The 27,713-nt window shown below is 43.5% G+C and overlaps 1 long non-coding RNA gene across 48 annotated transcripts in view; it reads right to left on the bottom strand.

Annotated features, from left to right (window-relative positions):
* The window catches only part of LOC307181221, a 2,056,127-nt gene that overhangs the window by 619,183 nt on the left and 1,409,231 nt on the right, over nucleotides 1-27,713 (bottom strand). For 3 of the 48 annotated variants that reach the window (XR_013826170.1, XR_013826129.1, XR_013826132.1), the window contains one exon: nucleotides 7,979-8,064. The exons of the other annotated variants lie outside the window; for them this stretch is intronic. This is a non-coding gene — a long non-coding RNA (uncharacterized lncRNA). The remainder of the gene's footprint in view (nucleotides 1-7,978; nucleotides 8,065-27,713) is intronic. 48 annotated transcript variants of the gene reach the window in all.

Here is a 27,713-nt window from a genome sequence, read left to right as displayed (position 1 = left end):
CTCTGTTTACAAGAACCTCGATTACCGTACAAGTTCAATATCACAGAAAGTGAAAAATGAATAAAGAAGTTGTGGTACTCATGTACAATGCAGTATCAATCAGCAATGAAATCTATGTCATCAGGCCCGTAGCAGCATAATGAGTGGATTCAGGTACGATGATTCTAACTGAAATAAGTACACACAGAAAAAGAAACATCATAAGATATCAGTAATACACGGAATGGAAACTTGGCTACACAGGAACTGCATTCCAAAACAGAACAGGGTCTCAAATTTAGAAAACCAACTCATGCTTGCTTAAGGGGAAAGGTGAGTTGGGGTGCTGCATAAAACCAGAGATTGAAATGAGCACAGATAAAGTTCCTTAAGCCAAATATGGAATAGACAAGAGCTACTCCTTGCTCAATGAAATGGACTCAACACCCCATATTAAACGCCTAAGAATGTACCTGACTAGTAAGTATCTTAAAACCTATGGATTGCTATGTCTCCAAAAGAGAATCAAGCGTGTGTACAGGGGCATAAACGCAGCAGTGATAGGATTGGAGAGGTTCGGTGAGCAAATGAAGACCCTTTGAAGTCATATTGCATGGTACCCATTCCACAGGTTTCAACTACCCAGGTTTAAGGTATTCTTCCTTCAGCTAAAACATGCATGTGGAACCTAGAGTATGATCAACCATGTGATCGGGAGACGTGTTCAAATATGTTTCAGTTTTCGTACCCTGGTACTCGGGTGCAACATTCCAGACGCTTTACTAACACTCTCCCGACTTGGAGAGTCAGTCCCTTTAACCTCCTGTTTGGCCCAGTTTGCAATTTCTGCGGAAGATGAACAGGAATAGCGAGAACCAATGAGAGACTAGCTGGAGGTGTCTGAACGGGCAAATTTAACTCTCATTTCCCACCAGGAAGAGGAATTAACCAAAGGCTCAGCGTGCCGTACCGGAACCAGATTAGGGCTTGAAGCCATCCTGCGGTGTTGCGGCCAGCTCAAAAGAAAGCGAGTTGAAGAAAGGAGCTCAGGGGCACTGTAATTCACAAACCTGCAGAGTTATAAATGACAGCTATCGTCCAAAAATATACTGAAGTAAGGCTGCCAAGAGGACTTGAAAGCGGGGCAGAATTGCAGGACACCGATTTCAGGAGGTAGACTGGAATTGCATTGAAAGCATAGGAAAAGAGGCAGAACGTCCACAATGATGCACTTGACCAAAAAGGGCGTATGCGTTTTTTCCTGAATATATTCAGGAAGAAACGTATACGCCCTTTTTGGCCAACCAAGCAAGCTTGCAAAGGAAATCTGCACTACAATGAAGTCTCACTTCCCCCAGGTCAAAAGGGCCATCTGAAAAAAGTGTAAAATCCAGAAAGGCAACAGGCCATGGAGAACTGGGAGCCTTGTTATGCTGATGGGCGGGATGTAAATTGCCAACAGACACTCGGGAGAAGTGTATGGTGTTTCCTGAAACATCTAAAAAACAAAGCAACAGAACCTAGGGCACTTCCACTTATGGTCCTATAGCTTAGGGAAATTAAAATCAAAAAGACACAGCCACCCCAAAGTTTGGAACGGCTCTGTTTACAAGAACCTCGTTTACAGTACAAGTTCAACATCACAGAAAGTGAAAAATGGATAAAGAAGTTGTGGTATTCACTTACAAAGCAATATCACTCAGCAATGAAATCTGTGTCATCAGGCCCTTAGCAGCGCAATGAGTGGATTCAGGTATGATGATTCTAACTGAAATAAGTCACACAGAAAAAGAAACATCATAAGATATCAGTAATACACGGAATGTAAACTTGGCTACACAGAAACTGAATTACAGAACAGAAGAGGGTCTCAAATTCAGAAAACCAACTTATGCTTGCTTAAGGGGAAAGGTGAGTTGGGGTGCTGCATAAAACCAGAGATTGAAATGAGCACAGATAAAGTTCCTTAAGCCAAATATGGAATAGACAAGAGCTACTCCTTGCTCAACGAAATGGACTCAACACCGCATATTAAACGCCTAAGAATGTACCTGATTAGTAAGTATCTTAAAACCCATGGATTGCTATGTCTCCGAAAGAGAATCAAGCATGTGTACAGGGGCATAAACGCAGCAGTGATAGGATTGGAGAGGTTCGTGAGCAAATGAAGACCCTTTGAAGTCATATTGCATGGTACCCATTCCACGGGTTTCAACTACCCAGGTTTAAGGTATTCTTCCTTCAGCTAAAACATGCATGTGGAACCTAGAGTATGATCAACCATGTGATCGGGAGACGTGTTCAAATATGTCTCAGTTTTAGTACCCTGGTACTCGGGTGCAACATTCCAGACGCTTTACTAACACTCTCCCCACTTGGAGAGTCAGCGCCTTTAACCTCCTGTTTGGCCCAGTTTGCAATTTCTGCGGAAGATGAACAGGAATAGCGAGAACCAATGAGAGGCTAGCTGGAGGTGTCTGGACGGGCAAATTTAACTCTCATTTCCCACCAGGAAGAGGAATTAACCAAAGGCTCAGCGTGCCGTGCCAGAACCAGATTAGGGCCTGAAGACATCCTGCGGTGTTGCGGCCAGGTCACAAGAAAACGAGTTGAAGAAAGGAGCTCAGGGGCACTGTAATTCACAAACCTGCTGAGTTATAAATGACAGCTATCGTCCAAAAATAGACTGAAGTAAGGCTGCCAAGAGGACTTGAAAGCGGGGCAGAATTGCAGGAAACCGATTTCAGGAGGTAGACTGGAATTGCATTTCAAGCATAGGAAAAGAGGCAGAACGTCCACAATGATGCACTTGGCCAAAAAGGGCGTATGCGTTTTTTCCTGAATATATTCAGGAAGAAACGCATACGCCCTTTTTGGCCAACCAAGCAAACTTGCAAAGGAAATCTGCACTACAATGAAGTCTCACTTCTCCCCGGTCAAAAGGGCCATCTGAAAAAAGTATAAAATCCAGAAAGGCAGGACAGGCCATGGAGAACTGGGAGCCTTGTTATGCTGATGGGCGGGAGGTAAATTGCCAACAGACACTCAGGAGAAGTGTATGGTGTTTCCTGAAACATCTAAAAAACAAAGCAACAGAGCCTAGGGCACTGCCACTTATGGTCCTATAGCTTAGGGAAATTAAAATCAAAAAGACACAGCCACCCCAAAGTTTGGGACGCCTCCGTTTACAAGAACCTCGTTTACCGTACAAGTTCAATATCACAGAAAGTGAAAAATGGATAAAGAACTTGTGGCACTTACGTACAATGCAGTATCACTCAGCAATGAAATCTATGTCATCAGGCCCGTAGCAGCATAATGAGTGGATTCAGGTACAATGATTCTAACTGAAATAAGTCACACAGAAAAAGAAACATCATAAGATATCACTAATACACGGAATGTAAACTTGGCTACACAGGAACTGCATTCCAAAACAGAACAGGGTCTCAAATTTAGAAAACCAACTTATGCTTGCTTAAGGGTAAAGGTGAGTTGGGGTGCTGCATAAAACCAGAGATTGAAATGAGCACAGATAAAGTTCCTTAAGCCAAATATGGAATAGACAAGAGCTACTCCTTGCTCAACGAAATGGACTCAACACCGCATATTAAACGCCTAAGAATGTACCTGACTAGTAAGTATCTTAAAACCTATGGATTACTATGTCTCCAAAAGAGAATCAAGCGTGTGTACAGGGGCATAAACGCAGCAGTGATATGATTGGAGAGGTTCGGTGAGCAAATGAAGACCCTTTGAAGTCATATTGCATGGTACCCATTACACGGCTCTCAACTCTCCAGGTTTAAGGTATTCTTCCTTCAGCTAAAACATGCATGTGGAACCCAGAGTATGATCAACCATGTGAACGGGAGATGTGTTCAAATATGTCTCAGTTTTCCTCCCCTGGTACTCGGGTGCAACATTCCAGACGCTTTACTAACACTCTCCCGACTTGGAGAGTCAGTCCCTTTAACCTGCTGTTTGGCCCAGTTTGCAATTTCTGCAGAAGATGAACAGGAATAGCGAGAACCAATGAGAGGCTAGCTGGAGATGTCTGGACGGGCAAATTTAACTCTCATTTCCCACCAGGAAGAGGAATTAACCAAAGGCTCAGCATGCCGGTCCGGAACCAGATTAGGGCCTGAAGCCATCCTGCGGTGTTGCGGCCAGGTCACAAGAAAGCGAGTTGAAGAAAGGAGCTCAGGGGCACTGTAATTCACAAACCTGCAGAGTTATAAATGACAGCTATCGTCCAAAAATATACTGAAGTAAGGCTGCCAAGAGGACTTGAAAGCGGGGCAGAATTGCAGGAAACCGATTTCAGGAGGTAGACTGGAATTGCATTGAAAGCATAGGAAAAGAGGCAGAACGTCCACAATGATGCACTTGACCAAAAAGGGCGTATGCGTTTTTTCCTGAATATATTCAGGAAGAAACGTATACGCCCTTTTTGGCCAACCAAGCAAGCTTGCAAAGGAAATCTGCACTACAATGAAGTCTCACTTCCCCCAGGTCAAAAGGGCCATCTGAAAAAAGTGTAAAATCCAGAAAGGCAACAGGCCATGGAGAACTGGGAGCCTTGTTATGCTGATGGGCGGGATGTAAATTGCCAACAGACACTCGGGAGAAGTGTATGGTGTTTCCTGAAACATCTAAAAAACAAAGCAACAGAACCTAGGGCACTTCCACTTATGGTCCTATAGCTTAGGGAAATTAAAATCAAAAAGACACAGCCACCCCAAAGTTTGGAACGGCTCTGTTTACAAGAACCTCGTTTACAGTACAAGTTCAACATCACAGAAAGTGAAAAATGGATAAAGAAGTTGTGGTATTCACTTACAAAGCAATATCACTCAGCAATGAAATCTGTGTCATCAGGCCCTTAGCAGCGCAATGAGTGGATTCAGGTATGATGATTCTAACTGAAATAAGTCACACAGAAAAAGAAACATCATAAGATATCAGTAATACACGGAATGTAAACTTGGCTACACAGGAACTGAATTACAGAACAGAACAGGGTCTCAAATTTAGAAAACCAACTTATGCTTGCTTAAGGGGAAAGGTGAGTTGGGGTGCTGCATAAAACCAGAGATTGAAATGAGCACAGATAAAGTTCCTTAAGCCAAATATGGAATAGACAAGAGCTACTCCTTGCTCAAAGAAATGAACTCAACACCGCATATTAAACGCCTAAGAATGTACCTGACTAGTAAGAATCTTAAAACCTATGGATTGCTATGTCTCCGAAAGAGAATCAAGCATGTGTACAGGGGCATAAACGCAGCAGTGATAGGATTGGAGAGGTTCGGTGAGCAAATGAAGACCCTTTGAAGTCATATTGCATGGTACCCATTCCACGGGTTTCAACTACCCAGGTTTAAGGTATTCTTCCTTCAGTTAAAACATGCATGTGGAACCTAGAGTATGATCAACCATGTGATCGGGAGACGTGTTCAAATATGTCTCAGTTTTCGTACCCTGGTACTCGGGTGCAACATTCCAGACGCTTTACTAACACTCTCCCGACTTGGAGAGTCAGTCCCTTTAACCTCCTGTTTGGCCCAGTTTGCAATTTCTGCGGAAGATGAACAGGAATAGCGAGAACCAATGAGAGGCTAGCTGGAGGTGTCTGGACGGGCAAATTTAACTCTCATTTCCCACCAGGAAGAGGAATTAACCAAAGGCTCAGCGTGCCGTGCCGGAACCAGATTAGGGCCTGAAGCCATCCTGCGGTGTTGCGGCCAGCTCAAAAGAAAGCGAGTTGAAGATAGGAGCTCAGGGGCACTGTAATTCACAAACCTGCAGAGTTATAAATGACAGCTATCGTCCAAAAATAGACTGAAGTAAGGCTGCCAAGAGGACTTGAAAACGGGGCAGAATTGCAGGAAACCGATTTCAGGAGGTAGACTGGAATTGTATTGAAATCATAGGAAAAGAGGCAGAACGTCCACAATGATGCACTTGGCCAAAAAGGGCGTATGCGTTTTTTCCTGAATATATTCAGGAAAAAACGCATACGCCCTTTTTGGCCAACCAAGCAAGCTTGCAAAGGAAATCTGCACTACAATGAAGTCTCACTTCCCCCCGGTCAAAAGGGCCATCTGAAAAAAGTGTAAAATCCAGAAAGGCAGGACAGGCCATGGAGAACTGGGAGCCTTGTTATGCTGATGGGCGGGATGTGAATTGCCAACAACCAATCGGGAGAAGTGTATGGTGTTTCCTGAAACATCTAAAAAACAAAGCAACAGAGCTTAGGGCACTGCCACTTATGGTCCTATAGCTTAGGGAAATTAAAATCAAAAAGACACAGCCACCCCAAAGTTTGGGACGCCTCTGTTTACAAGAACCTCGTTTACAGTACAAGTTCAACATCGCAGAATGTGAAAAATGGATAAAGAATTTGTGGTATTTACTTACAAAACAATATCACTCAGCAATGAAATCTATGTCATCAGGCCCTTAGCAGCACAATGAGTGGATTCAGGTATGATGATTCTAACTGAAATAAGTCACACAGAAAAAGAAACATCATAAGATATCAGTAATACACGGAATGTAAACTTGGCTACACAGGAACTGAATTACAGAACAGAACAAGGTCTCAAATTTAGAAAACCAACTTATGCTTGCTTAAGGGGAAAGGTGAGTTGGGGTGCTGCATAAAACCAGAGATCGAAATGAGCACAGATAAAGTTCCTTAAGCCAAATATGGAATAGACAAGAGCTACTCCTTGCTCAACGAAATGGACTCAACACCCCATATTAAACGCCTAAGAATGTACTTGACTAGTAAGTATCTTAAAACCTATGGATTGCTATGTCTCCAAAAGAGAATCAAGCATGTGTACAGGGGCATAAACGCAGCAGTGATAGGATTGGAGAGGTTCGGTGAGCAAATGAAGACCCTTTGAAGTCATATTGCATGGTACCCATTACACAGGTCTCAACTCTCCATGTTTTAGGTATTCTTCCTTCAGCTAAAACATGCATGTGGAACCCAGAGTATGATCAACCGTGTGAACGGGAGACGTGTTCAAATATGTCTCAGTTTTCCTCCCCTGGTACTCGGGTGCAACATTCCAGATGCTTTACTAACACTCTCCCCACTTGGAGAGTGAGCGCCTTTAACCTCCTGTTTGGCCCAGTTTGCAATTTCTGCGGAAGATGAACAGGAATAGGGAGAACAAATGAGAGACTAGCTGGAGGTGTCTGGACGGGCAAATTTAACTCTCATTTCCCATCAGGAAGAGGAATTAGCCAAAGGCTCAGCGTGCCGTGCCGGAAGCAGATTAGGGCCTGAAGCCATCCTGCGGTGTTGCGGCCAGCTCACAAGAAAGCGAGTTGAAGAAAGGAGCTCAGGGGCACTGTAATTCACAAACCTGCAGAGTTATAAATGACAGCTATCGTCCAAAAATATACTGAAGTAAGGCTGCCAAGAGGACTTGAAAGCGGGGCAGAATTGCAGTAAACCAATTTCAGGAGGTAGACTGGAATTGCATTGAAAGCATAGGAAAAGAGGCAGAATGTCCGCATTGATGCACTTGGCCAAAAAGGGCGTATGCGATTTTTCCTGAATATATTCATGAAAAAACGCATACGCCCTTTTTGGCCAACCAAGCAAGCTTGCAAAGGAAATCTGCACTACAATGAAGTCTCACTTCCCCCCGGTCAAAAGGGCCATCTGAAAAAAGTGTAAAATCCAGAAAGGCAGGACAGGCCATGGAGAACTGGGAGCCTTGTTATGCTGATGGGCGGGATGTAAATTGCCAACAGACACTCTGGAGAAGTGTATGGTGTTTCCTGAAACATCTAAAAAACAAAGCAACAGAGCCTAGGGCACTTCCACTTATGGTCCTATAGCTTAGGGAAATTAAAATCAAAAAGACACAGCCACCCCAAAGTTTGGAACGGCTCTGTTTACAAGAACCTCGTTTACCGTACAAGTTCAATATCACAGAAAGTGAAAAATGGATAAAGAACTTGTGGTACTTACGTACAATGCAGTATCACTCAGCAATGAAATCTATGTCATCAGGCCCGTAGCAGCATAATGAGTGGATTCAGGTAGGATGATTCTAACTGAAATAAGTCACACAGAAAAAGAAACATCATAGGATATCACTAATACATGGAATGTAAACTTGGCTACAGAGGAACTGAATTCCAAAACAGAACAGGGTCTCAAATCTAGAAAACCAACTTATGCTTGCTTAAGGGGAAAGGTGAGTTGGGGTGCTGCATAAAACCAGAGATTGAAATGAGCACAGATAAAGTTCCTTAAGCCAAATATGGAATAGACAAGAGCTACTCCTTGCTCAACGAAATGGACTCAACACCCCATATTAAACGCCTAAGAATATACCTGACTAGTAAGTATCTTAAAACCTATGTATTGCTATGTCTCCAAAAGAGAATCAAGCGTGTGTACAGGGGCATAAACGCAGCAGTGATAGGATTGGAGAGGTTCGGTGAGCAAATGAAGACCCTTTGAAGTCATATTGCATGGTACCCATTACACAGGTCTCACCTCACCAGGTTTAAGGTATTCTTCCTTCAGCTAAAACATGCATGTGGAACCCAGAGTATGATCAACCGTGTGAATGGGAGACGTGTTCAAATATGTCTCAGTTTTCGTACCCTGGTACTCGGGTGCAACATTCCAGTCGCTTTACTAACACTCTCCCGACTTGGAGAGTCAGTCTCTTTAACATCCTGTTTGGACCAGTTTGCAATTTCTGTGGAAGAAGAACAGGAATAGCGAGAATCAATGAGAGACTAGCTGGAAGTGTCTGGACGGGCAAATTTAACTCTCATTTCCCACCAGGAAGAGGAATTAACCAAAGGCTCATCGTGATATGCCGGAACAAGATTAGGGCCTGAAGCCATCCTGCGGTGTTGCGGCCAGCTAACAAGAAAGCGAGTTGAAGAAAGGAGCTCAGGGGCACTGTAATTCACAAAACTGCAGGGTTATAAATGACAGCTATCGTCCAAAAATATACTGAAGTAAGGCTGCCAAGAGGACTTGAAAGCGGGACAGAATTGCAGGAAACCGATTTCAGGAGGTAGACTGGAATTGCATTGAAAGCATAGGAAAAGAGGCAGAACGTCCACAATGATGCACTTGGCCAAAAAGGGCTTATGCGTTTTTTCCTGAATATATTCAGGAAAAAACGCATACGCCCTTTTTGGCCAACCAAGCAAGCTTGCAAAGGAAATCTGCACTACAATGAAGTCTCACTTCCCCCCAGTCAAAAGGGCCATCTGAAAAAAGTGTAAAATCCAGAAAGGCAGGACAGGCCATGGAGAACTGGGAGCCTTGTTATGCTGATGGGCGGGATGTAAATTGCCAACAGACACTCGGGAGAAGTGTATGGTGTTTCCTGAAACATCGAAAAAACAAACCAACAGAGCCTAGGGCACTTCCACTTATGGTCCTATAGCTTAGGGAAATTAAAATCAAAAAGACACAGCCACCCCAAAGTTTGGGACGCCTCTGTTTACAAGAACCTCGTTTACCGTACAAGTTCAATATCACAGAAAGTGAAAAATGGATAAAGAACTTGTGGTACTTACGTACAATGCAGTATCACTCAGCAATGAAATCTATGTCATCAGGCCCGTAGCAGCATAATGAGTGGATTCAGGTACGATGATTCTAACTGAAATAAGTCACACAGAAAAAGAAACATCATAAGATATCACTAATACACGGAATGTAAACTTGGCTACACAGGAACAGAATTCCAAAACAGAACAGGGTCTCAAATTTAGAAAACCATCTTATGCTTGCTTAAGGGGAAAGGTGAGTTGGGGTGCTGCATAAAACCAGAGATTGAAATGAGCACAGATAAAGTTCCTTAAGCCAAATATGGAATAGACAAGAGCTAATCCTTGCTCAACGAAATGGACTCAACACCCCATATTAAACGTCTAAGAATGTACCTGACTAGTAAGTACCTTAAAACCTATGGATTGCTATGTCTCCAAAAGAGAATCAAGCATGTGTACAGGGGCGTAAATGCAGCAGTGATAGGAATGGAGAGGTTCGGTGAGCAAATGAAGACCCTTTGAAATCATATTGCATGGTACCCATTCCACGGGTCTCAACTCTCCAGGTTTAAGGTATTCTTCCTTCAGCTAAAACATGCATGTGGAACCCAGAGTATGATCAACCGTGTGAACGGGAGACGTGTTCAAATATGTCTCAGTGCTTCTCCCCTGGTACTCGGGTGCAACATTCCAGACGCTTTACTAACACTCTCCCCACTTGGAGAGTCAGCGCCTTTAACCTCCTGTTTGCCCAAGTTTGCAATTTCTGCGGAAGATGAACAGGAATAGCGAGAACCAATGAGAGATTAGCTGGAGGTGTCTGGACGGGCAAATTTAACTCTCATTTCCCACCAGGAAGAGGAAATAACCAAAGGCTCAGTGTGCCGTGCCGGAACCAGATTAGGGCCTGAAGCCATCCTGCGGTTTTGCGGCCTGCTCAAAAGAAAGCGAGTTGAAGAAAGGAGCTCAGGGGCACTGTAATTCACAAACCTGCAGAGTTATAAATGACAGCTATCGTCCAAAAATATACTGAAGTAAGGCGGCCAAGAGGACTTGAAAGCGGGGCAGAATTGCAGGAAACCGATTTCAGGAGGTAGACTGGAATTGCATTTCAAGCATAGGAAAAGAGGCAGAACGTCCACAATGATGCACTTGGCCAAAAAGGGCGTATGCGTTTTTTCCTGAATATATTCAGGAAAAAACGCATACGCCCTTTTTGGCCAACCAAGCAAGCTTGCAAAAGAAATCTGCACTACAATGAAGTCTCACTTCCCCCCGGTCAAAAGGGCCATCTGAAAAAAGTGTAAAATCCAGAAAGGCAGGACAGGCCATGGAGAACTGGGAGCCTTGTTATGCTGATGGACGGGATGTAAACTGCCAACACACACTCGGGAGAAGTGTATGGTGTTTCCTGAAACATCCAAAAAACAAAGCAACAGAGCCAAGGTCACTTCCACTTATGGTCCTATAGCTTAGGGAAATTAAAATCAAAAAGACACAGCCACCCCAAAGTTTGGGACGCCTCTGTTTACAAGAATCTCATTTACCATACAAGTTCAATATCACAGAAAGTGAAAAATGGATAAAGAACTTGTGGTACTTACGTACAATGCAGTATCACTCAGCAATGAAATCTATGTCATCAGGCCCGTAGCAGCATAAAGAGTGGATTCAGGTACGATGATTCTAACTGAAATAAGTCACACAGAAAAAGGAACATCATAAGATATCACTAATACACGGAATGTAAACTTGGCTACACAGGAACTGAATTACAGAACAGAACAGGGTCTCAAATTTAGAAAAACAACTTACGCTTGCTTAAGGGGAAAGGTGAGTTGGGGTGCTGCATAAAACCAGAGATTGAAATGAGCACAGATAAAGTTCCTTAACCCAAATATGGAATAGACAAGAGCTACTCCTTGCTCAACGAAATGGACTCAACACCGCATATTAAACGCCTAAGAATGTACCTGACTAGTAAGTATCTTAAAACCTATAGATTGCTATGTCTCCGAAAGAGAATCAAGCATGTGTACAGGGGCATAAATGCAGCAGTGATAGGATTGGAGAGGTTCGTGAGCAAATGAAGACCCTTTGAAGTCATATTGCATGGTACCCATTCCACGGGTTTCAACTACCCAGGTTTAAGGTATTCTTCCTTCAGTTAAAACATGCATGTGGAACCTAGAGTATGATCAACCATGTGATCGGGAGATGTGTTCAAATATGTCTCAGTTTTCGTACCCTGGTACTCGGGTGCAACATTCCAGACGCTTTACTAACACTCTCCCGACTTGGAGAGTCAGTCCCTTTAACCTCCTGTTTGGCCCAGTTTGCAATTTCTGCGGAAGATGAACAGGAATAGCGAGAACCAATGAGAGGCTAGCTGGAGGTGTCTGGACGGGCAAATTTAACTCTCATTTCCCACCAGGAAGAGGAATTAACCAAAGGCTCAGCGTGCCGTGCCAGAACCAGATTAGGGCCTGAAGCCATCCTGCGGTGTTGCGGCCAGCTCAAAAGAAAGCGAGTTGAAGATAGGAGCTCAGGGGCACTGTAATTCACAAACCTGCAGAGTTATAAATGACAGCTATCGTCCAAATATATACTGAAGTAAGGCTGCCTAGAGGACTTGAAAGCGGGGCAGAATTGCAGGAAACCGATTTCAGGAGGTAGACTGGAATTGCATTGAAAGCATAGGAAAAGAGGCAGAACGTCCACAATGATGCACTTGGCCAAAAAGGGCGTATGCGTTTTTTCCTGAATATATTCAGGAAAAAACGCATACGCCCTTTTTGGCCAACCAAGCAAGCTTGCAAAGGTAATCTGCACTCCAATGAAGTGTCACTTCCCCCCGGTCAAAAGGGCCATCTGAAAAAAGTGTAAAATCCAGAAAGGCAGGACAGGCCATGGAGAACTGGGAGCCTTGTTATGCTGATGGGCGGGATGTAAATTGCCAACAGACACTCGGGAGAAGTGTATGGTGTTTCCTGAAATATCTAAAAAACAAAGCAACAGAGCCTAGGGCACTTCCACTTATGGTCCTATAGCTTAGGGAAATTAAAATCAAAAAGACACAGCCACCCCAAACTTTGCGACGCCTCTGTTTACAAGAACCTCGTTTACAGTACAAGTTCAACATCGCAGAAAGTGAAAAATGGATAAAGAAGTTGTGGTATTTACTTACAAAGCAATATCACTCAGCAATGAAACCTATGTCATCAGGCCCTTAGCATCACAATGAGTGGATTCAGGTATGATGATTCTAACTGAAATAAGTCACACAGAAAAAGAAACATCATAAGATATCAGTAATACACGGAATGTAAACTTGGCTACACAGGAACTGAATTACAGAACAGAACAGGGTCTCAAATTTAGAAAACCAACTTATGCTTGCTTAAGGGGAAAGGTGAGTTGGGGTGCTGCATAAAACCAGAGATTGAAATGAGCACAGATAAAGTTCCTTAAGTCAAATATGGAATAGACAAGAGCTACTCCTTGCTCAACGAAATGGACTCAACACCGCATATTAAACACCTAAGAATGTACCTGACTACTAAGTATCGTAAAACCTATGGATAGCTATGTCTCCAAAAGAGAATCAAGCATGTGTACAGGGGCATAAACGCAGCAGTGATAGGATTCGAGAGGTTCGGTGAGCAAATGAAGACCCTTTGAAGTCATATTGCATGGTACCCATTACACGGGTCTCAACTCTCCAGGTTTAAGGTATTCTTCCTTCAGCTAAAACATGCATTTGGAACCTAGAGTATGATCAACCATGTGATCGGGAGACGTGTTCAAATATGTCTCAGTTTTCGTACCCTGGTACTCGGGTGCAACATTCCAGACGCTTTACTAACACTCTCCCCACTTGGAGAGTCAGTCCCTTTAACATCCTGTTTGGCCCAGTTTGCAATTTCTGTGGAAGATGAACAGGAATAGCGAGAACCAATGAGAGGCTAGCTGGAGGTGTCTGGACGGGCCAATTTAACTCTCATTTCCCACCAGGAAGAGGAAATAACCAAAGGCTCAGCGTGCCGTACCGGAACCAGATTAGGGCGTGAAGCCATCATGCGGTGTTGCGGCCAGCTCAAAAGAAAGCGAGTTGAAGAAAGGAGCTCAGGGGCACTGTAATTCACAAACCTGCAGAGTTATAAATGACAGCTATCATCCAAAAATATACTGAAGTAAGGCTGCCAAGAGGACTTGAAAGCGGGGCAGAATTGCAGGAAACCGATTTCAGGAGGTAGACTGGAATTGCGTTGAAAGCATAGGAAAAGAGGCAGAACGTCCACAATGATGCACTTGGCCAAAAAGGGCGTATGCGTTTTTTCCTGAATATATTCAGGAAAAAACGCATACGTCCTTTTTGGCCAACCAAGCAAGCTTGCAAAGGAAATCTGCACTACAATGAAGTTTCACTTCCCCCCGGTCAAAAGGGCCAACTGAAAAAAGTGTAAAATCCAGAAAGGCAGGACAGGCCATGGAGAACTGGGAGCCTTGTTATGCTGATGGGCGGGATGTAAATTGCCAACAGACACTCGGGAGAAGTGTATGGTGTTTCCTGAAATATCTAAAAAACAAAGCAACAGAGCCTAGGGCACTTCCACTTATGGTCCTATAGCTTAGGGAAATTAAAATCAAAAAGACACAGCCACCCCAAACTTTGCGACGCCTCTGTTTACAAGAACCTCGTTTACAGTACAAGTTCAACATCGCAGAAAGTGAAAAATGGATAAAGAAGTTGTGGTATTTACTTACAAAGCAATATCACTCAGCAATGAAATCTATGTCATCAGGCCCTTAGCATCACAATGAGTGGATTCAGGTATGATGATTCTAACTGAAATAAGTCACACAGAAAAAGAAACATCATAAGATATCAGTAATACACGGAATGTAAACTTGGCTACACAGGAACTGAATTACAGAACAGAACAGGGTCTCAAATTTAGAAAACCAACTTATGCTTGCTTAAGGGGAAAGGTGAGTTGGGGTGCTGCATAAAACCAGAGATTGAAATGAGCACAGATAAAGTTCCTTAAGTCAAATATGGAATAGACAAGAGCTACTCCTTGCTCAACGAAATGGACTCAACACCGCATATTAAACACCTAAGAATGTACCTGACTACTAAGTATCGTAAAACCTATGGATAGCTATGTCTCCAAAAGAGAATCAAGCATGTGTACAGGGGCATAAACGCAGCAGTGATAGGATTCGAGAGGTTCGGTGAGCAAATGAAGACCCTTTGAAGTCATATTGCATGGTACCCATTACACGGGTCTCAACTCTCCAGGTTTAAGGTATTCTTCCTTCAGCTAAAACATGCATTTGGAACCTAGAGTATGATCAACCATGTGATCGGGAGACGTGTTCAAATATGTCTCAGTTTTCGTACCCTGGTACTCGGGTGCAACATTCCAGACGCTTTACTAACACTCTCCCCACTTGGAGAGTCAGTCCCTTTAACATCCTGTTTGGCCCAGTTTGCAATTTCTGTGGAAGATGAACAGGAATAGCGAGAACCAATGAGAGGCTAGCTGGAGGTGTCTGGACGGGCCAATTTAACTCTCATTTCCCACCAGGAAGAGGAAATAACCAAAGGCTCAGCGTGCCGTACCGGAACCAGATTAGGGCGTGAAGCCATCATGCGGTGTTGCGGCCAGCTCAAAAGAAAGCGAGTTGAAGAAAGGAGCTCAGGGGCACTGTAATTCACAAACCTGCAGAGTTATAAATGACAGCTATCATCCAAAAATATACTGAAGTAAGGCTGCCAAGAGGACTTGAAAGCGGGGCAGAATTGCAGGAAACCGATTTCAGGAGGTAGACTGGAATTGCGTTGAAAGCATAGGAAAAGAGGCAGAACGTCCACAATGATGCACTTGGCCAAAAAGGGCGTATGCGTTTTTTCCTGAATATATTCAGGAAAAAACGCATACGTCCTTTTTGGCCAACCAAGCAAGCTTGCAAAGGAAATCTGCACTACAATGAAGTTTCACTTCCCCCCGGTCAAAAGGGCCAACTGAAAAAAGTGTAAAATCCAGAAAGGCAGGACAGGCCATGGAGAACTGGGAGCCTTGTTATGCTGATGGGCGGGATGTAAATTGCCAACAGACACTCGGGAGAAGTGTATGGTGTTTCCTGAAACATCCAAAAAACAAAGCAACAGAGCCTAAGGCACTTCCACTTATGATCCTATAGCTTAGGGAAATTAAAATCAAAAAGACACAGCCACCCCAAAGTTTGGAACGGCTCTGTTTACAAGAACCTCGTTTACAGTACAAGTTCAACATCGCAGAAAGTGAAAAATGGAGAAAGAAGTTGTGGTATTTACTTACAAAGCAATATCACTCAGCAATGAAATCTGTGTCATCAGGCCCTTAGCAGCACAATGAGTGGATTCAGGTATGATGATTCTAACTGAAATAAGTCACACAGAAAAAGAAACATCATAAGATATCAGTAATACACAGAATGTAAACTTGGCTACACAGGAACTGAATTACAGAACAGAACAGGGTCTCAAATTTAGAAAACCAACTTATTCTTGCTTAAGGGTAAAGGTGAGTTGGGGTGCTGCATAAAACCAGAGATTGAAATGAGCACAGATAAAGTTCCTTAAGCCAAATATGGAATAGACAAGAGCTACTCCTTGCTCAACGAAATGGACTCAATACCCCATATTAAACGCCTAAGAATGTACCTGACTAGTAAGTATCTTAAAACCTATGGATTGCTATGTCTCCGAAAGAGAATCAAGCATGTGTACAGGGGCATAAACGCAGCAGTGATAGGATTCGAGAGGTTCGGTGAGCAAATGAAGACCCTTTGAAGTCATATTGCATGGTACCCATTCCACGGGTTTCAACTACCCAGGTTTAACGTATTCTTCCTTCAGCTAAAACATGCATGTGGAACCTAGAGTATGATCAACCATGTGATCGGGAGACGTGTTCAAATATGTCTCAGTTTTCGTACCCTGGTACTCGGGTGCAACATTCCAGACGCTTTACTAACACTCTCCCGACTTGGAGAGTCAGTCCCTTTAACCTACTGTTTGGCCCAGTTTGCAATTTCTGCGGAAGATGAACAGGAATAGCGAGAACCAATGAGAGGATAGCTGGAGGTGTCTGGACGGGCAAATTTAACTCTCATTTCCCACCAGGAAGAGGAATTAACCAAAGGCTCAGCGTGCCGTGCCGGAACCAGATTAGGGCCTGAAGCCATCCTGTGGTGTTGCGGCCAGCTCAAAAGAAAGCGAGTTGAAGAAAGGAGCTCAGGGGCACTGTAATTCACAAACCTGCAGAGTTATAAATGACAGCTATCGTCCAAAAATAGACTGAAGTAAGGCTGCCAAGAGGACTTGAAAGCGGGGCAGAATTGCAGGAAACCGATTTCAGGAGGTAGACTGGAATTGCATTGAAAGCATAGGAAAAGAGGCAGAACGTCCACAATGATGCACTTGGCCAAAAAGGGCGTATGCGTTTTTTCCTGAATATATTCAGGAAAAAACGCATACGCCCTTTTTGGCCAACCAAGCAAGCTTGCAAAGGAAATCTGCACTACAATGAAGTCTCACTTCCCCCCGGTCAAAAGGGCCATCTGAAAAAAGTGTAAAATCCAGAAAGGCAGGACAGGCCATGGAGAACTGGGAGCCTTGTTATGCTGATGGGCGGGATGTAAATTGCCAACAGACACTCCGGAGAAGTGTATGGTGTTTCCTGAAACATCTAAAAAACAAAGCAACAGAGCCTAGGGCACTGCCACTTATGGTCCTATAGCTTAGAGAAATTAAAATCAAAAAAACACAGCCACCCCAAAGTTTGGGATGCCTCTGTTTACAAGAACCTCATTTACAGTACAAGTTCAACATCGCAGAAAGTGAAAAATGGATAAAGAAGTTGTGGTATTTACTTACAAAGCAATATCACTCAGCAATGAAATCTGTGTCATCAGGCCCTTAGCAGCACAATGAGTGGATTCAGGTATGATGATTGTAACTGAAGTAAGTCACACAGAAAAAGAAACATCATAAGATATCAGTAATACACGGAATGTAAACTTGGCTACACAGGAACTGAATTACAGAACAGAACAGGGTCTCAAATTTAGAAAACCAACTTATGCTTGCTTAAGGGTAAAGGTGAGTTGGGGTGCTGCATAAAACCAGAGATTGAAATGAGCACAGATAAAGTTCCTTAAGTCAAATATGGAATAGACAAGAGCTACTCCTTGCTCAACGAAATGGACTCAACACCGCATATTAAACGCCTAAGAATGTACCTGACTAGTAAGTATCGTAAAACCTATGGATTGCTATGTCTCCAAAAGAGAATCAAGCATGTGTACAGGGGCATAAACGCAGCAGTGATAGGATTGGAGAGGTTCGGTGAGCAAATGAAGACCCTTTGAAGTCATATTGCATGGTACCCATTACACGGGTCTTAACTCTCCAGGTTTAAGGTATTCTTCCTTCAGCTAAAACATGCATGTGGAACCTAGAGTATGATCAACCATGTGATCGGGAGACGTGTTTAAATATGTCTCACTTTTCGTACCCTGGTACTCGGGTGCAACATTCCAGACGCTTTACTAACACTCTCCCCACTTGGAGAGTCAGCACCTTTAACCTCCTGTTTGGCCCAGTTTGCAATTTCTGCGGAAGATGAACAGGAATAGCGAGAACCAATGAGAGGCTAGCTGGAGGTGTCTGGACGGGCAAATTTAACTCTCATTTCCCACCAGGAAGAGGAAATAACCAAAGGCTCAGCGTGCCGTACCGGAACCAGATTAGGGCCTGAAGCCATCCTGCGGTGTTGCGGCCAGCTCAAAAGAAAGCGAGTTGAAGAAAGGAGCTCAGGGGCACTGTAATTCACAAACCTGCAGAGTTATAAATGACAGCTATCGTCCAAAAATAGACTGAAGTAAGGCTGCCAAGAGGACTTGAAAGCGGGGCAGAATTGCAGGAAACCGATTTCAGGAGGTAGACTGGAATTGCATTGAAAGCATAGGAAAAGAGGCAGAACGTCCACAATGATGCACTTGGCCAAAAAGGGCGTATGCGTTTTTTCCTGAATATATTCACGAAAAAACGCATACGCCCTTTTTGGCCAACCAAGCAAGCTTGAAAAGGAAATCTGCACTACAATGAAGTCTCACTTCCCCCTGGTCAAAAGGGCCATCTGAAAAAGATGTAAAATCCAGAAAGGCAGGACAGGCCATGGAGAACTGGGAGCCTTGTTATGCTGATGGGCGGGATGTAAATTGCCAACAGACACTCCGGAGAAGTGTATGGTGTTTCCTGAAACATCTAAAAAACAAAGCAACAGAGCCTAGGGCACTGCCACTTATGGTCCTATAGCTTAGAGAAATTAAAATCAAAAAGACACAGCCACCCCAAAGTTTGGGACGCCTCTGTTTACAAGAACCTCGTTTACAGTACAAGTTCAACATCGCAGAAAGTGAAAAATGGATAAAGAAGTTGTGGTATTTACTTACAAAGCAATATCACTCAGCAATGAAATCTGTGTCATCAGGCCCTTAGCAGCACAATGAGTGGATTCAGGTATGATGATTCTAACTGAAATAAGTCACACAGAAAAAGAAACATCATAAGATATCAGTAATACACAGAATGTAAACTTGGCTACACAGGAACTGAATTACAGAACAGAACAGGGTCTCAAATTTAGAAAACCAACTTATTCTTGCTTAAGGGTAAAGGTGAGTTGGAGTGCTGCATAAAACCAGAGATTGAAATGAGCACAGATAAAGTTCCTTAAGCCAAATATGGAATAGACAACAGATACTCCTTGCTCAACGAAATGGACTCAAAACGCCATATTAAACGCCTAAGAATGTACTTGACTAGTAAGTATCTTAAAACCTATGGATTGCTATGTCTCCGAAAGAGAATCAAGCATGTGTACAGGGGCATAAACGCAGCAGTGATAGGATTGGAGAGGTTCGGTGAGCAAATGAAGACCCTTTGAAGTCATATTGCATGGTACCCATTCCACGGGTTTCAACTACCCAGGTTTAACGTATTCTTCCTTCAGCTAAAACATGCATGTGGAACCTAGAGTATGATCAACCATGTGATCGGGAGACGTGTTCAAATATGTCTCAGTTTTCGTACCCTGGTACTCGGGTGCAACATTCCAGACGCTTTACTAACACTCTCCCCACTTGGAGAGTCAGTCCCTTTAACCTACTGTTTGGCCCAGTTTGCAATTTCTGCGGAAGATGAACAGGAATAGCGAGAACCAATGAGAGGATAGCTGGAGGTGTCTGGACGGGCAAATTTAACTCTCATTTCCCACCAGGAAGAGGAATTAACCAAAGGCTCAGCGTGCCGTGCCGGAACCAGATTAGGGCCTGAAGCCATCCTGCAGTGTTGCGGCCAGCTCAAAAGAAAGCGAGTTGAAGAAAGGAGCTCAGTGGCACTGTAATTCACAAACCTGCAGAGTTATAAATGACAGCTATCGTCCAAAAATATACTGAAGTAAGGCTGCCAAGAGGACTTGAAAGCGGGGCAGAATTGCAGGAAACCGATTTCAGGAGGTAGACTGGAATTGCATTGAAAGCATAGGAAAAGAGGCAGAACGTCCACAATGATGCACTTGGCCAAAAAGGGCGTATGCGTTTTTTCCTGAATATATTCAGGAAAAAACGCATACGTCCTTTTTGGCCAACCAAGCAAGCTTGCAAAGGAAATCTGCACTACAATGAAGTCTCACTTCCCCCCGGTCAAAAGGGCCATCTGAAAAAAGTGTAAAATCCAGAAAGGCAGGACAGGCCATGGAGAACTGGGAGCCTTGTTATGCTGATGGGCGGGATGTAAATTGCCAACAGACACTCCGGAGAAGTGTATGGTGTTTCCTGAAACATCTAAAAAACAAAGCAACAGAGCCTAGGGCACTGCCACTTATGGTCCTATAGCTTAGAGAAATTAAAATCAAAAAGACACAGCCACCCCAAAGTTTGGGACGCCTCTGTTTACAAGAACCTCGTTTACAGTACAAGTTCAACATCGCAGAAAGTGAAAAATGGATAAAGAAGTTGTGGTATTTACTTACAAAGCAATATCACTCAGCAATGAAATCTGTGTCATCAGGCCCTTAGCAGCACAATGAGTGGATTCAGGTATGATGATTCTAACTGAAATAAGTCACACAGAAAAAGAAACATCATAAGATATCAGTAATACACAGAATGTAAACTTGGCTACACAGGAACTGAATTACAGAACAGAACAGGGTCTCAAATTTAGAAAACCAACTTATTCTTGCTTAAGGGTAAAGGTGAGTTGGGGTGCTGCATAAAACCAGAGATTGAAATGAGCACAGATAAAGTTCCTTAAGCCAAATATGGAATAGACAAGAGCTACTCCTTGCTCAACGAAATGGACTCAAAACCCCATATTAAACGCCTAAGAATGTACCTGACTAGTAAGTATCTTAAAACCTATGGATTGCTATGTCTCCGAAAGAGAATCAAGCATGTGTACAGGGGCATAAACGCAGCAGTGATAGGATTCGAGAGGTTCGGTGAGCAAATGAAGACCCTTTGAAGTCATATTGCATGGTACCCATTCCACGGGTTTCAACTACCCAGGTTTAAGGTATTCTTCCTTCAGCTAAAACATGCATGTGGAACCTAGAGTATGATCAACCATGTGATCGGGAGACGTGTTCAAATATGTCTCAGTTTTCGTACCCTGGTACTCGGGTGCAACATTCCAGACGCTTTACTAACACTCTCCCGACTTGGAGAGTCAGTCCCTTTAACCTACTGTTTGGCCCAGTTTGCAATTTCTGCGGAAGATGAACAGGAATAGCGAGAACCAATGAGAGGATAGCTGGAGGTGTCTGGTCGGGCAAATTTAACTCTCATTTCCCACCAGGAAGAGGAATTAACCAAAGGCTCAGCGTGCCGTGCCGGAACCAGATTAGGGCCTGAAGCCATCCTGCGGTGTTGCGGCCAGCTCAAAAGAAAGCGAGTTGAAGAAAGGAGCTCAGGGGCACTGTAATTCACAAACCTGCAGAGTTATAAATGACAGCTATCGTCCAAAAATAGACTGAAGTAAGGCTGCCAAGAGGACTTGAAAGCGGGGCAGAATTGCAGGAAACCGATTTCAGGAGGTAGACTGGAATTGCATTGAAAGCATAGGAAAAGAGGCAGAACGTCCACAATGATGCACTTGGCCAAAAAGGGCGTATGCGTTTTTTCCTGAATATATTCAGGAAAAAACGCATACGCCCTTTTTGGCCAACCAAGCAAGCTTGCAAAGGAAATCTGCACTACAATGAAGTCTCACTTCCCCCCGGTCAAAAGGGCCATCTGAAAAAAGTGTAAAATCCAGAAAGGCAGGACAGGCCATGGAGAACTGGGAGCCTTGTTATGCTGATGGGCGGGATGTAAATTGCCAACAGACACTCGGGAGAAGTGTATGGTGTTTCCTGAAACATCTAAAAAACAAAGCAACAGAACCTAGGGCACTTCCACTTATGGTCCTATAGCTTAGGGAAATTAAAATCAAAAAGACACAGCCACCCCAAAGTTTGGAACGGCTCTGTTTACAAGAACCTCGTTTACAGTACAAGTTCAACATCGCAGAAAGTGAAAAATGGAGAAAGAAGTTGTGGTATTTACTTACAAAGCAATATCACTCAGCAATGAAATCTGTGTCATCAGGCCCTTAGCAGCACAATGAGTGGATTCAGGTATGATGATTCTAACTGAAATAAGTCACACAGAAAAAGAAACATCATAAGATATCAGTAATACACAGAATGTAAACTTGGCTACACAGGAACTGAATTACAGAACAGAACAGGGTCTCAAATTTAGAAAACCAACTTATTCTTGCTTAAGGGTAAAGGTGAGTTGGGGTGCTGCATAAAACCAGAGATTGAAATGAGCACAGATAAAGTTCCTTAAGCCAAATATGGAATAGACAAGAGCTACTCCATGCTCAATGAAATGGACTCAAAACCCCATATTAAACGCCTAAGAATGAACCTGACTAGTAAGTATCTTAAAACCTATGGATTGCTATGTCTCCGAAAGAGAATCAAGCATGTGTACAGGGGCATAAACGCAGCAGTGATAGGATTGGAGAGGTTCGGTGAGCAAATGAAGACCCTTTGAAGTCATATTGCATGGTAACCATTCCACGGGTTTCAACTACCCAGGTTTTAGGTATTCTTCCTTCAGCTAAAACATGCATGTGGAACCCAGAGTATGATCAACCATGTGATCGGGAGACGTGTTCAAATATGTCTCAGTTTTCGTACCCTGGTACTCGGGTGCAACATTCCAGACGCTTTACTAACACTCTCCCGACTTGGAGAGTCAGTCCCTTTAACCTACAGTTTGGCCCAGTTTGCAATTTCTGCGGAAGATGAACAGGAATAGCGAGAACCAATGAGAGGATAGCTGGAGGTGTCTGGACGGGCAAATTTAACTCTCATTTCCCACCAGGAAGAGGAATTAACCAAAGGCTCAGCGTGCCATGCCGGAACCAGATTAGGGCCTGAAGCCATCCTGCGGTGTTGCGGCCAGCTCAAAAGAAAGCGAGTTGAAGAAAGGAGCTCAGGGGCACTGTAATTCACAAACCTGCAGAGTTATAAATGACAGCTATCGTCCAAAAATATACTGAGGTAAGGCTGCCAAGAGGACTTGAAAGCGGGGCAGAATTGCAGGAAACCGATTTCAGGAGGTAGACTGGAATTGCATTGAAAGCCTAGGAAAAGAGGCAGAACGTCCACAATGATGCACTTGGCCAAAAAGGGCGTATGCGTTTTTTCCTTAATATATTCAGGAAAAAACGCATACGCCCTTTTTGGCCAACCAAGCAAGCTTGCAAAGGAAATCTGCACTACAATGAAGTCTCACTTCCCCCCGGTCAAAAGGGCCATCTGAAAAAAGTGTAAAATCCAGAAAGGCAGGACAGGCCATGGAGAACTGGGAGCCTTGTTATGCTGATGGGCGGGATGTAAATTGCCAACAGACACTCCAGAGAAGTGTATGGTGTTTCCTGAAACATCTAAAAAACAAACCAACAGAGCCTAGGGCACTGCCACTTATGGTCCTATAGCTTAGGGAAATTAAAATCAAAAAAACACAGCCACCCCAAAGTTTGGGATGCCTCTGGTTACAAGAACCTCGTTTACAGTACAAGTTCAACATCGCAGAAAGTGAAAAATGGATAAAGAAGTTGTGGTATTTACTTACAAAGCAATATCACTCAGCAATGAAATCTGTGTCATCAGGCCCTTAGCAGCACAATGAGTGGATTCAGGTATGATGATTCTAACTGAAATAAGTCACACAGAAAAAGAAACATCATAAGATATCAGTAATACACGGAATGTAAACTTGGCTACACAGGAATTGAATTACAGAACAGAAGAGGGTCTCAAATTTAGAAAACCAACTTATGCTTGCTTAAGGGTAAAGGTGAGTTGGGGTGCTGCATAAAACCAGAGATTGAAATGAGCACAGATAAAGTTCCTTAAGTCAAATATGGAATAGACAAGAGCTACTCCTTGCTCAAAGAAATGGACTCAACACCGCATATTAAACGCCTAAGAATGTACCTGACTAGTAAGTATCGTAAAACCTATGGATTGCTATGTCTCCGAAAGAGAATCAAGCATGTGTACAGGGGCATAAACGCAGCAGTGATAGGATTGGAGAGGTTCGGTGAGCAAATGAAGACCCTTTGAAGTCATATTGCATGGTAACCATTCCACGGGTTTCAACTACCCAGGTTTTAGGTATTCTTCCTTCAGCTAAAACATGCATGTGGAACCCAAGTATGATCAACCATGTGATCGGGAGACATGTTCAATTATGTCTCAGTTTTCGTACCCTGGTACTCGGGTGCAACATTCCAGACGCTTTACTAACACTCTCCCGACTTGGAGAGTCAGTCCCTTAAACCTACTGTTTGGCCCAGTTTGCAATTTCTGCGGAAGATGAACAGGAATAGCGAGAACCAATGAGAGGATAGCTGGAAGTGTCTGGACGGGCAAATTTAACTCTCATTTCCCACCAGGAAGAGGAATTAACCAAAGGCTCAGCGTGCCATGCCGGAACCAGATTAGGGCCTGAAGCCATCATGCGGTGTTGTGGCCAGCTCAAAAGAAAGCGAGTTGAAGAAAGGAGCTCAGGGGCACTGTAATTCACAAACCTGCAGAGTTATAAATGACAGCTATCGTCCAAAAATAGACTGAAGTAAGGCTGCCAAGAGGACTTGAAAGCGGGGCAGAATTGCAGGAAACCGATTTCAGGAGGTAGACTGGAATTGCATTGAAAGCATAGGAAAAGAGGCAGAACGTCCACAATGATGCACTTGGCCAAAAAGGGCGTATGCGTTTTTTCCTGAATATATTCAGGAAAAAACGCATACGCCCTTTTTGGCCAACCAAGCAAGCTTGCAAAGGAAATCTGCACTACAATGAAGTCTCACTTCCCCCCGGTCAAAAGGGCCATCTGAAAAAAGTGTAAAATCCAGAAAGGCAGGACAGGCCATGGAGAACTGGGAGCCTTGTTATGCTGATGGGCGGGATGTAAATTGCCAACAGACACTCGGGAGAAGTGTATGGTGTTTCCTGAAACATCTAAAAAACAAAGCAACAGAACCTAGGGCACTTCCACTTATGGTCCTATAGCTTAGGGAAATTAAAATCAAAAAGACACAGCCACCCCAAAGTTTGGAACGGCTCTGTTTACAAGAACCTCGTTTACAGTACAAGTTCAACATCGCAGAAAGTGAAAAATGGATAAAGAAGTTGTGGTATTTACTTACAAAGCAATATCACTCAGCAATGAAATCTGTGTCATCAGGCCCTTAGCAGCACAATGAGTGGATTCAGGTATGATGATTCTAACTGAAATAAGTCACACAGAAAAAGAAACATCATAAGATATCAGTAATACACAGAATGTAAACTTGGCTACACAGGAACTGAATTACAGAACAGAACAGGGTCTCAAATTTAGAAAACCAACTTATTCTTGCTTAAGGGTAAAGGTGAGTTGGGGTGCTGCATAAAACCAGAGATTGAAATGAGCACAGATAAAGTTCCTTAAGCCAAATATGGAATAGACAAGAGCTACTCCATGCTCAATGAAATGGACTCAAAACCCCATATTAAACGCCTAAGAATGAACCTGACTAGTAAGTATCTTAAAACCTATGGATTGCTATGTCTCCGAAAGAGAATCAAGCATGTGTACAGGGGCATAAACGCAGCAGTGATAGGATTGGAGAGGTTCGGTGAGCAAATGAAGACCCTTTGAAGTCATATTGCATGGTAACCATTCCACGGGTTTCAACTACCCAGGTTTTAGGTATTCTTCCTTCAGCTAAAACATGCATGTGGAACCCAGAGTATGATCAACCATGTGATCGGGAGACGTGTTCAAATATGTCTCAGTTTTCGTACCCTGGTACTCGGGTGCAACATTCCAGACGCTTTACTAACACTCTCCCGACTTGGAGAGTCAGTCCCTTTAACCTACAGTTTGGCCCAGTTTGCAATTTCTGCGGAAGATGAACAGGAATAGCGAGAACCAATGAGAGGATAGCTGGAGGTGTCTGGACGGGCAAATTTAACTCTCATTTCCCACCAGGAAGAGGAATTAACCAAAGGCTCAGCGTGCCATGCCGGAACCAGATTAGGGCCTGAAGCCATCCTGCGGTGTTGCGGCCAGCTCAAAAGAAAGCGAGTTGAAGAAAGGAGCTCAGGGGCACTGTAATTCACAAACCTGCAGAGTTATAAATGACAGCTATCGTCCAAAAATATACTGAGGTAAGGCTGCCAAGAGGACTTGAAAGCGGGGCAGAATTGCAGGAAACCGATTTCAGGAGGTAGACTGGAATTGCATTGAAAGCCTAGGAAAAGAGGCAGAACGTCCACAATGATGCACTTGGCCAAAAAGGGCGTATGCGTTTTTTCCTTAATATATTCAGGAAAAAACGCATACGCCCTTTTTGGCCAACCAAGCAAGCTTGCAAAGGAAATCTGCACTACAATGAAGTCTCACTTCCCCCCGGTGAAAAGGGCCATCTGAAAAAAGTGTAAAATCCAGAAAGGCAGGACAGGCCATGGAGAACTGGGAGCCTTGTTATGCTGATGGGCGGGATGTAAATTGCCAACAGACACTCCAGAGAAGTGTATGGTGTTTCCTGAAACATCTAAAAAACAAAGCAACAGAGCCTAGGGCACTGCCACTTATGGTCCTATAGCTTAGGGAAATTAAAATCAAAAAAACACAGCCACCCCAAAGTTTGGGATGCCTCTGGTTACAAGAACCTCGTTTACAGTACAAGTTCAACATCGCAGAAAGTGAAAAATGGATAAAGAAGTTGTGGTATTTACTTACAAAGCAATATCACTCAGCAATGAAATCTGTGTCATCAGGCCCTTAGCAGCACAATGAGTGGATTCAGGTATGATGATTCTAACTGAAATAAGTCACACAGAAAAAGAAACATCATAAGATATCAGTAATACACGGAATGTAAACTTGGCTACACAGGAATTGAATTACAGAACAGAAGAGGGTCTCAAATTTAGAAAACCAACTTATGCTTGCTTAAGGGTAAAGGTGAGTTGGGGTGCTGCATAAAACCAGAGATTGAAATGAGCACAGATAAAGTTCCTTAAGTCAAATATGGAATAGACAAGAGCTACTCCTTGCTCAAAGAAATGGACTCAACACCGCATATTAAACGCCTAAGAATGTACCTGACTAGTAAGTATCGTAAAACCTATGGATTGCTATGTCTCCGAAAGAGAATCAAGCATGTGTACAGGGGCATAAACGCAGCAGTGATAGGATTGGAGAGGTTCGGTGAGCAAATGAAGACCCTTTGAAGTCATATTGCATGGTAACCATTCCACGGTTTTCAACTACCCAGGTTTTAGGTATTCTTCCTTCAGCTAAAACATGCATGTGGAACCCAGAGTATGATCAACCATGTGATCGGGAGACATGTTCAATTATGTCTCAGTTTTCGTACCCTGGTACTCGGGTGCAACATTCCAGACGCTTTACTAACACTCTCCCGACTTGGAGAGTCAGTCCCTTAAACCTACTGTTTGGCCCAGTTTGCAATTTCTGCGGAAGATGAACAGGAATAGCGAGAACCAATG

Source organism: Stenella coeruleoalba (assembly GCF_951394435.1).
Source record: "Stenella coeruleoalba genome assembly, contig: scaffold_47, whole genome shotgun sequence".
NCBI classification, from domain to species: domain Eukaryota; kingdom Metazoa; phylum Chordata; class Mammalia; order Artiodactyla; family Delphinidae; genus Stenella; species Stenella coeruleoalba.
Note: the sequence above shows the minus strand (reverse complement) of the source record. Positions and strands in the feature narration are given on the sequence as shown.